The 16,148-nt window shown below is 36.8% G+C and overlaps 1 pseudogene; it reads left to right on the forward strand.

Moving 5' to 3' along the window:
* The first annotated feature begins 695 nt into the window (after nt 1-695).
* On the forward strand, nt 696-7,116 carry LOC127625763 (inhibitor of nuclear factor kappa-B kinase subunit epsilon-like; annotated as a pseudogene).
* Nucleotides 7,117-16,148: the final 9,032 nt, after the last annotated feature.

Consider the following 16,148-nt stretch of genomic DNA (forward strand, 5'->3'; position numbering starts at 1 on the left):
TGGCTGTGGGGCTCGAACCAACGTCCTTCTGATTACCAGATTACCAGTTATGTGCTTACCACTACACCCCCTTTTGACCCCATCTGCCATTGGTCAAACAAAAAGATAGTCCCGCCCCCCAGCTCATGCCATTGGTTTAGAAATGTTGTTTGGGTGGGTCTAAGCAGGTCACTCAAAACGATAAGGAATTTTCAAAGAGCCACAGAAACAGTACTTACAGTTTTTAAGAAAATTAACCTATGAATGGCTTACTTATAGTTCTCTTTGCATATTAAGCTAGGATAGAAGAAATTATTTTAACATAGATATCATACTTCAGCTTTAAAATTGTCTTTGTGTTAGATAACAAAATATCAAACTGAGCAGCATCTATTTTAAAGACTGATATCACATGCACACTTTTCAAGTTAAACCTTTCACAAGAAGACATTTGTTAGTTTTTAAATAATAAAAACAACAAAATAGATATGATAATGTGGTTACGTGGGACACCTGTGGAAACTTGAGATTAATTGATTTTAAATGATTCTGCATCCAAGCCACTAGATGTCCAAGATGTCACAAAGACAAAAATTACTTGAGTGCACCTTTAATCTCTTGTCTTGTTATTATCTGTTCATTCTTTTAGAGACTCTTAAGTTAGGTGTTTTCACTTGTATACAGATTCACTCATGTCATCCCCCTGTTCTATCACTATGAAGGCAAGTACAGCAAACTTCCTTTGGTCCCTGGATGATGTTCTTGGTCAGGAAGCAACAGCAACTGTCTACAAAGCATGAAATAAGGTACTTGAACATTATCACTGTTTAGACATTACCATTGTCATCAGTGAAATTTGTCTGAGATTGTGCGTACTAATGCCACATAGACTTGCCATTTTATATTAAATTACTATAATTGTTTGCTTGTTTGTTCTTGTAGAAAACAGGTGAGCTGTTCGCTGTGAATACTTTTAACTTGGTAAGCTACAACAGGCCTTATAAAGTTCAGATGAGGGAGTTTGAGGTATTGCAGAGGCTCAATTACGTCAACATTGTTAAACTCTTTGCTGTAGAGTAGGTATGTGTTTGATGTGGTTTGTGTTGATGCTCAAGATTTTCCACCTACGGCACTTCTGACCTTTCTTGCATCGCTTTGATGTTTCCAAAACATGTGTCTTGCCCTGTGATTAATTGTCGTTGGGGTCATTTATTTCCGACTTTGTGTTAAATCAGAGAAATACTAATTGAATTATACAACTGTGATAGTTAAAATTAATTCAGGTTTGAAGCTGAAATGTGCAACTTTTATTATTTCTCTTATCCCACCTCAATAAGCAACTATTAGTAAGCCAATTGTAGGTTGAATTCACCTAAAAGTGAGACTATCAAAACATTGCTCTGTTTGTTCGAGCATCTCAACCAGCACTATGTACTCAACCATGGCTTGTTTGTCTGACCCATCACAGGGGGAGCGTTAGTGGAAACATGTTTGACAAAAAACATTATGTTTCATTATAGTGACAGAAATTACACACTTCAGCTTTAAATTTATTCAGTATTTGGAAAATCAGATTCTAAAACCATCTGTTTTGGTTCTCCTCGTGCATGTCAGTTGCATATGAACCCAAAGCAAAAGGTTCTGGTAATGGATTTCTGCTCAGGTGGCAGCCTGATGAACCAACTGGAGGAGCCTGAGAATGCTTTGTGTGAGTACCTCATCATGTTACATTGTGTAACACGTATCTTGTTACATTGTGTAAGAACTGACGTATTAGAATTCAGTTTTGGTTTGCTTTTGAAATTACATTGTTTTTGGGTATGTAATTTGATAGTCAGATCAGTAATTTGCCATTACACATGCCCTAATCAGAGATCTCGGCATTTGCAGTTTTTTATGCACATATACATTCCAAGGAATGAACCATTTGTGGGAGAATGGGGTTGTCCACACAGGGATATCAAACCTGGCAATATCATGAGACAAGTGGGTGAGGATGGACACTCAGCGTACAAGCTTACAGACTTTGGTGCTGCCTGTGAATTGGAGGACAATCAGAATTTTGTATGGAACAGAGGTATACCTGGTACAGCAGAAATAATGTGATTTGTAGAATATGTTAAGTGGCATTATGTGCTGTCAAAAATGCCCATGCACAGTAATATTGGTAATTTTTGAAAGGCTTTAAAGGCAGACATGTTTACATTATAATCTTATAAAATCACTTGCATTAATTCTTCTGGTGTTGCTTATATGTTTTCGCTTATAACTTCACGAAATTAAACGGAACATAAAATATCGTATACCATTGCTTAGAGGAGACGATTGTGTGTGGACTCGTTTGAAAGACAAAGTAATCAGATGCATACATAGATCATTAGGTAATCCACACAAAGCACAATGTTGCATATGGCCACAAGATGGCGCCAAGTGTGGAGGTGGGGGCGTGGAGACCGGGATATGAGAGTGGGAAGAAGTTACACCTGTGGGCAATTTTACCAACAGCTGTTCTGTGGTGACGTGAGATGTGACGGAGAGATAAAGGGGAGTTAATAGCCACAGAGGAGAGGCATGCGTTGGCTGTGTGTGTTTTTTTGTTTATGTGGACAGTTTGTTGTTTCACTGATAAGTGCTTTGATTAAAAATAAAAAAAGAGAGAAGGTGGAAATTCGTTGGCTCCTGCTTCCACATTTCTGGAGCGTCAAGTACTTGTTACAAACACAAATCTAATAATGCAGATTCATTGAGTCAAGAGGCACTCATTCTGTAATTTCTCATTATTAAAATCATGTATAGAATACCTTTAGTCATTGTTGTACAATTATTATGTTTTATTTGTTTGGAGAGTCTTTCGGACACATGGAAATGTTTTTGGACACTATGATAAATGAGCTATGATAATATTATTGTCATATCAACAACAAAAAAATTCTCGGATACAGTTTACATGATGGGGAACAAAACAAAAGCAGTTTTTCAGAGCCACCTTATTTACACCTAGAGATATTTAATGTCAAATAAGAAAAAAAGTACATTTTTGGCTACATAATTTTTTTCCTGAATGTATCATAATCTGTATCATAAACTTGAAAATTTGTCTTTACAATGATAACAAACACGCTGAATTTTGGGTATGCCAATGAAACCAGGAATCTTTAAAAACACCTTCAGAGCTTGAAGGGTTAAACCCACCAAAAATGGGCACCATTCACTTCCATTGTAAGTGCATGACAGTAACCTCGATTATTGCTTCTTTTTTTTTTTTATGAAAAGGATGGATGATTCAGAATAATTTTTTGTGGTAATCAATAATGTCACAAATGCTGTCGATTGAGCTTAACTTTATTGAACCCAAAATATTCCTTTAATGTGCTGTTAGCCTTCATCTTTTAAATGAGAAATCCGTTATGGTAATCATAGTTTTCTAACAACATTATAATGTTTAGTAGCAGATCACTAATGGCTCTGTATCTTTTACAGGGGTTTGAAGACCCAGCTGATCCCAGTGTTGGCCAGTATACATCCACTTTCACAACATGTATGTTGTCTTCCATTCTTTTGCACACATCTAAAATGTTTTATATATTTTTGTCTACGTTTACACGGACTGTAACATTTGCAGTCCAACTTAAATGAGACTAATTCATATTGACCAATAAATTAATTGTCAAGAAACATGATTGTCGCAAGCATCATGAAATGCTGAAAAAATTCATAATCCAATTTAGGCATTTAAATGTGTTTAATATTGCAACTAAAAAAGTACTTTGTAGAGCTATTAGGATCACTGTGACAACCGCTCCACTGCGGTTGTGAATGACAGTGATATGTACATAAAAAGATCAACTTATAAGACCTTGTGAAAACCTGAAATAAATGTATGAAAGAGTAGCATATCATCAGTGTCATTTCCAGATTCTTTGTAACTGTATTGTTGATTCTTCATGCTAAAGACCTTTTTTAGAGATTTTAAGATTTTGCGCAACATAGTGCATTGTTACGGTACCGGCCTATACACAATTCAAGTTATGCAAGGGCCGCAACTTTTCAAAGTTCAGCTGTGCATTCACTTTATTGTCTGTGCAGATGTAACTGGTAATATTTTATTTATGTTGTTGATATAGCTGAATTAAGTCATATAAGATGCATGTGAAAAAAGGTGAGCTCTTTCAGCTCCCACAGCTTAGACGGGTAATCCTTAAAATGCTATGATTGGATCATTTGTTTTATTTAAACAAGATTTTTCTTCTTATAAAATACTGTTAGTACTTTGGTGGTGTTATACATTTCTCATAATATCTACTTCAACAACATGTTTAATTATCCTCATGATGTGTATTTTTACATCTCATCTTTGTTAACAGAATAAAAAACACCTCTTTTTTTTGTCAGTAATTTCATTTACAATAATACTGTTTCTGAACCTGTATTCGGTGTGGCTGGAAATGTCATAACCCCAGAGAAATCCTCTGAGAAGCTTTAAGCCAACAGATATATAATTGTGATGAGTATTCGAGTTTTGTTATATAAACAGATTTTGACATTCTGGAATATTTTTAGCTGTCGATGTATACATGTTAATGGAAAACAATGTTTTGGGTATTTTGTGATATTTTACAAAGAATTTCTCTTCCATGTTCAATGACACACTTTTGATCCACAATAAACACATATTTCCATGCACCATCAACCCGGCCCCTAACACTCAGCTCAACTTTATTTATATAGCACCTTTAAAACAACATATTTGACCAAAGTGCTTCACAATTATAGAGTGTGTGTATATATATAAAACACAACATTGTAAAAGTAGTACATACACAAACACTAGCAATCCATTACACAAAATACAAACACTCCTAAAAAAAACTCTCCTACAGTTAATTTCCCAGGTTTGAAAGGCCAATGTACAACACCGGTTGTTGGCTCTTAACCACCGCTGTGGTAAAAAGATGGCACCGCAATACCCTAATACTTTGTATGTCTTAAAGGAATATTCTGGGTTCAATAAGGTCATTAGACTGTGTTTATGGCATAATATTGATTACCACAAAAATAATTTTGACTTGCCCCTCCTTTTCTTTAAAGCAAAAATCTTGGTTCCAGTGAGGCACTTACAATGGAAGTGAATGGGGCCAATCCATAAACATATTTTATTCGTGTTAACACGATTTTAGTGTGATAAAATCGCTAACCTTTTCTGTTTTAAGTTATAGCCAATTTTACAACTTTGTTGGCATTATGATGTAATGTCAACAAACCCTAAAATGACTGTAAAAATTACAATTTAAACAACTTAACAGCTCAAAAAATACACAAGTTTTAACAGAAGAATTAATATATGTCCTTTTATAAAATTATAAGATTCACATTTCTGGCTTTAAACCCTCCATAAATTGGCCCCACTCACTTCCATTGTAAGTGCCTCACTGTAACTTTGATTTATTAAATTTTTTTTAAGAAAAGGGCAGACAGGGGGCCTAACATCTAACCTCCTGGTTGTCGCTATAATGTGGTTCGCGCTCAGTGGAGCGCATGGTAAGTTGAGCGTCGATGTCTTGATGGATAGCGTGAAGCCTCCATACACGGTATGTCTCCGTGGCAACGCTCTCAACAAGCAACATGATAAGATGCGTGGGTTGACGGTCTCAGACGCGGAGGCAGCTGGAATCTTCTTCCGCCACCCGGAATGAGGCGAGTCACCTCGCGACTACAAGGACATAAAAGCGCACTGGGAATTGGGCATTCTAAATTGGGTGAAAGGGGGGGGAGTCTAAATAATATTTTTGTGATAATCAGCATTATGCTACAAATGCTGTCGATAGAGCTTAACTTGTATTGAACATGGAAAATGTATTTAATTCAATTATCCATATTCCAAATGTGACCGCATTTAGGGGAACTGCACATTTTCTTTACATGGCAATTACTTTTTTTTTACTATATGTTAAATATTCAGATTGAGGTCTTGGGTATAGTAAGTACCCAAACTATATAAATTATATATATAAAATATATAGGGTCTCAATCTTTTTTGAGGACGTTCAGGTACAGACTGGTATTGAACCCACAGCTCTCATATTAGAGCCAAGCATGAAAGTTGTCAACCTTCCCCCCACCGGTGTAGAACGCCCTATCATTCTGATCAGCCAATGGCCAGAGAAACCTGAGGGACTTCCATACAGGGAGTGTAAGGACCAAATAAATGTGTTTTATCAGTCTGCTGTCTCAAGACAAAATTTTCCAGGGCCTATATAAAATACTCCCACACACAAACACTCCCTGTATCCTTTAGCTGAGTTCTCTTCCATGCCCACAAAGTTTGACGTCATGGCAGATTACACTTTTTCCAAGGTCCAAGTCTAAGTGTCTTTTGTGGATGTATCTCTTTTCCAAATAATAAAAAATACTATGCACCACCATATTTCTATTTCCACAAGAAAACAAAACCTCGGGGGGCCTGGGTAGCTCAGCAAGTATTAACGCTGACTATCACCACTTGAGTCACGAGTTTGAATGCGGGGTGACTCCAGCCAGGTCTCCTAAGCAACCAAATTGGCCCAGTTGCTAGGGCGGATAGTCACATGGGGCAATTTCCTCGTGATCATGATTAGGGGTTCTCACTCTTAATGGGGCACGTGGTAAGTTGTGCATGGTTCGCAGAGAGTAGCATGAACCTCCACATGCTGTGAGTCTCTGCGGTGTCATGCACAATGACCCACATGATAAGATGCATGGATTGACTGTCTCAGAAGCGGAGGCAACTGAAACTTGTATGTAACATTCCGAGACTGAAGCTTTTTAGTTTATTAAATGAAATCATGTAATTAACTATTAGTCATGTAGTAAGATATTTTGTGATTAAATGTCTCTTCATTCCTCCAAACCAGCACACGCATGTTTGCACATGAGTCTCCATACTTCATAGACAATAAAAAGAAACTTGCTAATGGTAAGAATATATTTTGAATAAAGCAATTTGCAGTACTGTGCAATAAGGTTTACTTTTTTGTATAGGCTGAAGAGGATTTGCAGCAAATGTACGGCAATGGAATCAGAGAATTCCAGAATCAACTGCAGCACCTGCATGTAATGCTGTGTAAACACTCGGAGACATTGGCTCAGGATCAGAGGTGATACAACCTGTTAGAGTAGTTTATAAATTACACAGTATTATAATAGTATATGAGGTTATTTATTTATTATTAATATTATTAACAGACAAATCAGCTGAACGGCTGATGTTTGCTTGAGCAAACTGACATAACAATTATGCAGAAAGCATTTTAAAATCAGTAATCATACAGTCAATGATTGAAAATATGGCTTGTTTTTTTAAAACATAAAAAAACAATTGATTGTGTTGAAATTGAATTGTTATATTTTTTCTTAATAATTGTATATGATCAAAAACTATATTGTATTATATTCTATAATATATTATATAGCTACTGTATATCTGTTCTATTATTTTGATAAAATTGCATGGATTAAAGGGATAGTTCACCCACAAATGAAAACTCACCCTCATGCCATCTAAGATGTGTATAACGTTCTTCTGCTGAAAACAAACAAAGATTTTTAGAAGAATATCTCAGCTCTGTAGGGTCCACACAATGCAAATGAATGGTGCAAAAAGCAGATAAAGTACGTTTAGAAGTAATAAATCTATACGACTCCAGTGGTTTAAGCACTGCACATCTTGACTGCAGTCTCCTTAGCCATCATGATTTCAAGCCTGATCGCACTTTCTATAGTTCCATCTAGCACTCTGCGCATGTGTCAAGCTCTAGGAAGTGTAATCGAGCTTGAAATCATGATTGTGCCTAGAGACTGCAATGGCAAGATGTACAGTGTAAATTGAGTTTTATTTTGGTCTGTTCTCACCAAAAAAAATGATAAATAGATCACTTCAGAAGATATTGATTAAAACACTGGAGCCGTATGGGATTACTTTTATGCTGACTTTATCTCTTTTTTGGAACTTCAAAGGCCTGATCCTCATTCTTATTTCTCTCATTCATACATCACAACACAAATACATACATATTGTTGGTATTTACTCTTGATTACTACTTTTGTTCAACCAAACGGATAGCTATGAAAAGACCTTAGGTGTGGTTTAAGATACATATAAGACCAGACTCAGCCAAGTGTAAATGTATAGTTGACTTAAAACATGTCCATGGACTTCTTTTTAAATGAATATCAAAATTCCAAGTTCAATTTTACATGAATATATAAAGTAAAGTGTATGTTTAAGTACCTTTAATTGGTCACCATTTCATTACAAATTTTAAGCACCTTTTTGTTTGTTTATTTTCGATGTTTAATGTGACAGATGAATTTATAAAAAAGATAAACATATGTAGTCTCTTAATTGAGGTCAGAAAATCTGCAGTGCATACTAATAGAATAACAGAATTAGCAATGTGCTGTTTTAAATAGTTTTAGATGCAGTATAGCATGCCATACAGCATGGCTTGTCAACTTCGCAAAGGTATGTCAACTACCCAAATGTATTTGGTTGTTCAGGCAACATACGTAAACGTTACATCTCCCAAATGGAACTATCGTGTCAGAATACTAAACTTAAGAGAGCCCCGCAATTTTAGCCACCTCCTGTTTTTAGTTTTATTGAGCAAGTGCACCAAAATGTCCCTTCCCGGCATTAGCATCATGACATTGATATGAAATGTAAATTGGCCTAAAGATATTCTAGATGATTGCATTTGCAAATCTATGCCACCTGTCAACGTGCTTCTTTGCAAGATTCAAAAGGACCATTTAATCTTTCTTAACTTCTGAAAAATATGTATGTAAATTGGTAAACCCTTGATAGAAGTTCTTCTCATCCAGTTTTGTGGTTTCTGGATGCTTGAACACTTAGCAAAAATGCACTGTATTCTGTGAGAGTCTATGGATGGGAGTGAGTGACCCATTTCTGTCACTCCCACTTCTGGAAGCTGGAAGTGGAACTTGATAAGTGGAGCCAGTACCGAAATTAGTAGATTAGTACTCAGAAATGTGCTGATGGCTCCCAGAACAAGGAGGGAAAGCACTGTTGTGCTGCCTTATCTGTCAGTACGGACCATTCCAGACAGGAGACAGAAAAGTCTAACCTCCCTTTCTGCCTGGCTGCATTGATAATGTTAGATATGGCTCTGAGAGACCAAAAAGCCAAAATTGACCCTATTCGCATTTCCTGGTTTGGAATTCAGAATTAAACTATTGCAGGGTACACTTCTATTGCGTTAAATGGGAGACCACAGCAAATATTATTTTTGCTTACCTGTTTACACCAACAGCAAAAGAAAAAAATCCATTGTTGCTTTGCCACTATCCACACAAGAACAAATATACAGAGCGCTGGATTATTACAGTAAGAAGAGAGATGCCCAATTTACTGTCACTCCCTCAGCAGCTGCATTAGAAACACTATCGCAGCTATGGTAGCTAGTATTTTTAAACTAATTCGAGGGTAATATAACACAAAGCATAATGTTATAAATTTACACTTAACTCCAAAATTGTACAGAACACGTCATCACAGTCTGTTAAAAGAGTCCACAGAGCTTATCTGCAGTCATACAGAAAATAACTAATGAGTAGCAGGCAGGGCGGGTTGGTAATCTGGCATACCGGGCATTTTTCTGGTGGACAGATGCACTTTGGGGCTGATCAGGGGCGGACTGGCCATCGGGAGAACCGAGCGGGCCGGTGGGTCTGCCAAGAAACAGGGCCGAATGGGTACGCTAAAATGAGTATTAAACATTAGCAGTATCTTGGATTAGTGTATGTTCTTACTGGTAATTAAACCTAGAAATGGCTGTATTCACTCCAGATTGGCTTGAGAGTCTGGCTTCATACACAAAGAAGGTGAAGACTGTTCAAGCATGACTGTTTGCAGAAATATCAGGATGTTCTGATGGCTGTAGGGAGTTGGAGCAGGTGAGACAGAGGTACAATGGACTACACCATCCATTGCTAATGATCATAGCAGCATGAAGAATAAATCAGGACTTTTAAACATGTGGTTAGTTGGCATGGATATTTTCATTCAAAGTGACTTTAAATGCCGGTTTATTTCCTCTGAAGCAGAACTGGTCTAGTGCACAATGATAAAATCACACGATTGTAATTTCAGTAACTCTCCAGTTCTTGGGTTGCTTCCCAACTGTATGTTGGGAAGCCATCATACAGTTGGACTGAACCTGAGCCTAAAAACTGAGCCTTTGTGTTAGCAGCACCGATCCTTAACCATTAAACTAACATTCCGCTTATAATGTAACATATTTGATACACAGTTTATTTCTGTCAAGAGGTGCTTTTGTGTCATAATGCAGCAAAGAAAGAAACATATGTAGCCTACCATGCACGGTACATGTTTGATGTTTCTACAGAATTCTATATGAGATGCAGATGAGTCTAGAACACTTCAGTGGGATCCTGCGACAAAGGATGGGAGATCTGCATGTGTGTGAGGCTCATAAGACCAAGGACAGCTGTATGCTTTCCACAAAAGACACACAGTCTTCTCACATTCTATTCCTTTCTCCTTCTCTATCTTTATTCTCTTACTGTTGTATGATAGCACAAGCTATGATATAATTTACTGTATGAACTCATTATGAACAACCTTTACTGCCATACTTAATTTGGCATAAGATCACAACACTACCAACTGCGATAAGCCCTCCAGGGTTAGGGAAGGCAGACAATTTGTACAGATTTCAATTTTCATTTTAATGTATCAATAAGAATATTGATGAATCACTACTCAAATGTATAGGTACAGCCCACTTGATTTCATATCCCCAAAAATATTTGCTAAAAGATTAAGTCATAATTTATGTTCTGACAAATACAGAATTGTCATCATGTTTTTCCTGCATAAAGAGTTGCAACATCCCAAATTGTGATAATGTAGATTTATATGTGAGTTTACGTGGCAGTGCACAGTCCAACTGTTTTACTCTTTACAGTCCCATTAGAAAATCTGATTTCAAATTGAATTGTCTAATTTCCCTTAGTATTGTACAGACTGTACACTCTAAAGGGTACCACTGATTTAAGGCCTAATCTATACTCACCTAGCACTTTATTAGGAACACTTGTATACCTACGTATTCATGCGATTATCTAATCAACCAATTGTGTGGCAGCAGGGCTGCATTGCTTATCTATCTGTTTTCAGCTTTTAATCCTTAAGATCTGCCATTATTCTCTTATCGCGATTCAACTGCTTGCATTTTCCGCGTGCATCTGCTTTCTATTTTTAGCACATTTAAACTGTGCATTTTACAGTGGGCACCTGTTTTAATCCTCTGTGTTACGCGGATTGCAGCGATCTCAAAGCACCGCATATCAAGAACAACCATAACAACAAACAATTGCGTGAGGGATTCACATCGATCTCAAACCCTCACTGCTCAGGAACAACCAACAACAACAAATAATTGCGGTAAGTCATGGCATCCACTCATGTTGTTTCTTCTTGCATAGCATGTCACATGTTTATGCTAGCTTCTTCCATCAGCAGAGAGGGATTCAAATGTGATAAATGTAAGGAACTAGTCAGGCTTACAGAGAAGATTAATGAGTTAGCGACACGCATACGAACACTAGTGGAGGTCAGTGAGAAAGAGAAGCGGGAAGATACTGTTTCGGATGTGGGTTGTACAAAGAGCAACACACACACTTTGGTTCCGGCTCTAGAGCCCCTGCAGCAGGGCATTGGGTAACGTCTCTGTGGCATTCTCAGCAAAGCGACACCACTCTCCCATTCCTGTTAGGGTTTCCAATCAATTCTCCCCACTCAGTGATGCACCCACTGAGAATCATGTTAAAAACACCCTAATAATTGGTTATTCTGTTGTAAGGAACATGGAAATAGAGACTCCAGCCCCTATTGTTAAATGCATATCCAGGGCTCGAGCATCTGACATCAGACCCTTAACACTTACTTAGTTTAATAATTTTAAACTATAACCTGCACTACACATAATTAAGTAATATTGGCATTATATTCATGATGTTATCCAGAGGGGGAACTGGCCCCCACAGTGAGCCTGGTTTCTCCTAAGGTTATTTTTCTCCATTAACCAACATCTTATTGATTTAAACACAATTAACAATCATATTTTATCAAACTACACAATGATAACTAAGACATTATAGATATTTCAGTTTAATTTTCTGATAATGCATGATTTTCTGTAAAGCTTCTTTTACAACAATGTGTGTTGTGAAAGGTGCTATACAAATAAAATGACTTGACAGGGCAACACATAAAATCATTCAGATGCAGGTCAGAAGCTTCAGTTAATGCTCACATAAACCATCTGAATGGGGAAAAAATTTGATCTCAGTGGTTTCGACCATGGTATGATTGTTGGTGCCAGATGGGCTGGTTTGAGTATTTCTGTAACTGCTGATCTCATGGTATTTTCATGCACAACAGTCTCTATTGTTTACTCAGAAGGGTGCCAAACAAAAAACATCCAGTGAGCAGCAGTTCTGCGGACGGAAAAGCCTCGTTGAAGAGAGAGGTCAACGGAGAATGGCCAGCCTGGTTCAAACTGACAGAAAGGCTACGGTAACTCAGATAACCACTTTGTACAATTTTAGTGAGCAGAACAGCATCTCAGAATGCACGACGAAGTCGAATATTGAGGCGGACAACAACTGCAGAAGACCACATCGTGTTCCACTTTTGTCTGCCAAGAATAGAAAGCTGAGGCCGCAGTGGGCACAAGCTCACCAAAACTGGACAGTTGAAGACTGGAAAAACGTAGCCTGGTCTGATGAATCTCGATTTCTGCTGAGGCACATGGATGATAGGGTTAGAATTTAACACAAACAGCATGAATCCATGGACCAAACCTGCCTTGTGCCAACAGTCGAGGCTGGGTGCAGTGGTGTAATGGTGTGGGGAAGGTTTTCTTGGCACACCTTGGGACCATTAATACCAATCAATCATTGCTTTAATTTAAGAATTGTTGCAGCCATGTGCATCCCTTCATAAACACAATTTATCCATCTTCAAATAGCTACTTCCAGCATGATAATGCAAAATCACAAAGCAAAAGTCTCAAACTGGTTTCATAAACATGACAATGAGTTCACTGTTCGTCAGTGGCTTTCCCAGTCACCAGATCTGAATCCAATAGAACACTTTGGGATGTGGTAGAACGGGAGATTCGCAGCATGAATGTGCAGCTGACAAATCTGCAGAAATTGTGATACAATCATGTCAACATGGACCTCAAATCTCAAATGAATCTCAAAGGAATGTTTCCAAACGTTTGTGAAATCCATGCCATAAAGAATTGAGGCTGATTTGAGAGCAAGCGAGACCTTACCAAGCATTAGTTTAGTGTTCCTAATAAAGTGCTATGTGAATATTTATGTCAAGAAATTGCTTTCAGATTTGCAGTAACAATGTTTTCTGTCTTAGTTTAGCCTTGGAGCAGTTACCTCTATGCTGCCAATGGAGAAAACAATACCTCAACCCAACAAACCATGACATTCTGTAAATGAAGCAGATCAAGAATACGGAATGCACCACAAAAGAGAAAGCAATACAAAACAATGAGAATCCAAAAGACATTCTCGAAAGAATATTCTGCATTTCCCCTAACTCACAGACACTTTACAGTTTTGGACAAAAACCTTTTGGACACATCAAGTCATGGTTATAATAGCATACATTAGATTACAAAATATTAAACTTAGCGGCATGTGTTTGTAAAAGAAAGACCACACAATCACACTTTTCAAGTAAAACATTTCACAAAAAGAAGTGTGTTGTTATTTAACATTATAAAACAGTTTTTCAAAGTATATGTACACTTTCTGGTTGTCAAACTTAGTGTGAAGACTAACATGTGGTTACTTCTTATGTACCTGTGTGAAATTGACAAAAAAAAAAACGACTTTGGTAGTGAAGTGATGTTAGTTCTGAGAAAAGGTTTGTTGTTGGTTGTTTGTTTGCAGATGCCACTTGGTTTTATGTTTGTTTTGTCTATATCAGTGCATTCAGACATTTTGAAGGACGGCTTAAGTGCCCCAATTTTTGGGGCCACAGTATTGTACATTTCTTAGCCAGGGTTAGGGAGTAGTGGAAAGCATGTTTGGTCCGATTCTAGGTGATTACGTATTTAAAATACAAAATATTCCACTAGAGTTACATTCAAGAAGTATTTTGATTTCTTAAGAGATACTTTGCATTTTATTGTCATTTGTTTAATTTAATATTTAGTCTTTTCAGCTGGAAAACATTTATACATTTATAAGTGATGCGATCTGAGGAGTGTTTAAACAGCCAAGAAACCCTTTCTTATGCGTTACATTCATACTATCAGACAAAGGGTGCTTTCTCACATTACCGTTGATAAGAAAAAGATGTTGTTGGTCGAGTTTGGAATGCCATAAAAGATATAGATAGGGCAGAAGTAGTACAAGCAGTATTTTTAGTATGCCATTCCCTCTGTGGGGTTTTGACGTTATAGTTTGGAGCAGCAGAAATTGTTTACCTTGTGTAAATTGTCATGTAAACGTGTAGCTTTATGCTAAGCTTAAATGCTATTTCTAACCCTTTACGTGTACCTGTTACCAGACACAGTTTTATATATACAGTGTGTGTGTGTGTGTGTATATATATATATATATATATATATATATATATATATATATATATATATATATATATAAATCTGCCAGTGCTGAAGAAGTAATCCAAAGTATTTAAATTACGTTACTGTCCTTGAGTAATCTAATGGAATACGTTACAAATTACATTTCACAGTATGTATTCTGTAATCTGTAGTGGAATACATTTGAAAAGTAACCCTCCCAACCCGGTTTGTAGCTTAAAATTCTTACCATAAAGAAAACGTTTTGCACACTTACATCACGTTAATGGCTATTACAGGACAGGCAGATAAAAGCAAAATGCATAGGTTTCTTGGTCAAGCCAAGAAGTTGAAATGACTCACAACAACTCCAAAAAGTTACCACAGATCTATATTTTTCCAACTGCAATTGTACTAAGCAATCTAGAGACCCCTTTGTTTAAATATTGATGGAACTTTTCATACAGCCGACAATAACGTAATTATTGCACAGCCATGGAACAAAGATAGATGTGTTAAATCTGCCCTGTGTGTAATTGATTCTGCTTTTTCTCTATTGATCATAGCAGAGTTATCTCACAGTGTGGAATTCTGAAGGAGATTTGGTGTAATGACCACATCAGATTATGCTGTGGTTGTCTGCTTTTTCTGTTTGTTTCTTGTTTTTGACTGCCTTAACTGGGCTCCTGTAATATGTGAACAAAGATTATCATCATACAAATAATGATAGGAGTCAAAAGACTCATCATGTTGTATACTGAATATTGTAAGTATAATTTGGAAAGTGAAAGATGTTAAAAGATGTTAGGTGGGTTCTGATGTCACATTACATAGTGATATCAGTAACAGGGGAATTCCTTGCACTCAGTGTGAACTAATTTGACCTTATAGGGAACATTGAGTGGTTAAGTTTGTATGTTGTTTTCAAATAGACATTTTATCAACTTTCCTCTGCCATTTTAATGTGATGCCCTAAGGCACTGTGTGAAACTTTTTTAAATGAGTTTTGTTCTTATTAAAAATTAACACTATTTATAAAATATATTGTTTTCACGTTATCTATAATAAATATAATATACATATTGATATTATGCATACATTATACATGTACATACATGTTGATATTATGCATACATTAATGCACAAATATTTATAATAAAATGGAATAATCTTTCGAATATTTTACACATTTGAGAATGTGACATGAATGTATCTGATACATGAAATGTAAACGTACTTATGAACTTTTTGCAGTATAATTTCTAACGGTTACTAAGCTTCAATGACAACCAAGTTGATTAATTGCATTATATTTCACCTCCAAATAAAAGTTTCTTGCCCTCTGCTATGCTATGTTTATTAACGCCGCAGTACAGTAAGTCATCACCATTACTTTTTGCTGGGCAGGCTGTGTCTTCTTTAAAGAGCGCGCGTCCGCTTCAGCCAGTGACATTCAAAGCGTTTCGCTGGATGAGTGTGCACGTCACCACACTCTCGCGCTGGCGCTTCAATTTAGTTTGTATTCAACGGGCA

Source organism: Xyrauchen texanus, chromosome 32 (assembly GCF_025860055.1).
Source record: "Xyrauchen texanus isolate HMW12.3.18 chromosome 32, RBS_HiC_50CHRs, whole genome shotgun sequence".
Taxonomy (NCBI): domain Eukaryota; kingdom Metazoa; phylum Chordata; class Actinopteri; order Cypriniformes; family Catostomidae; genus Xyrauchen; species Xyrauchen texanus.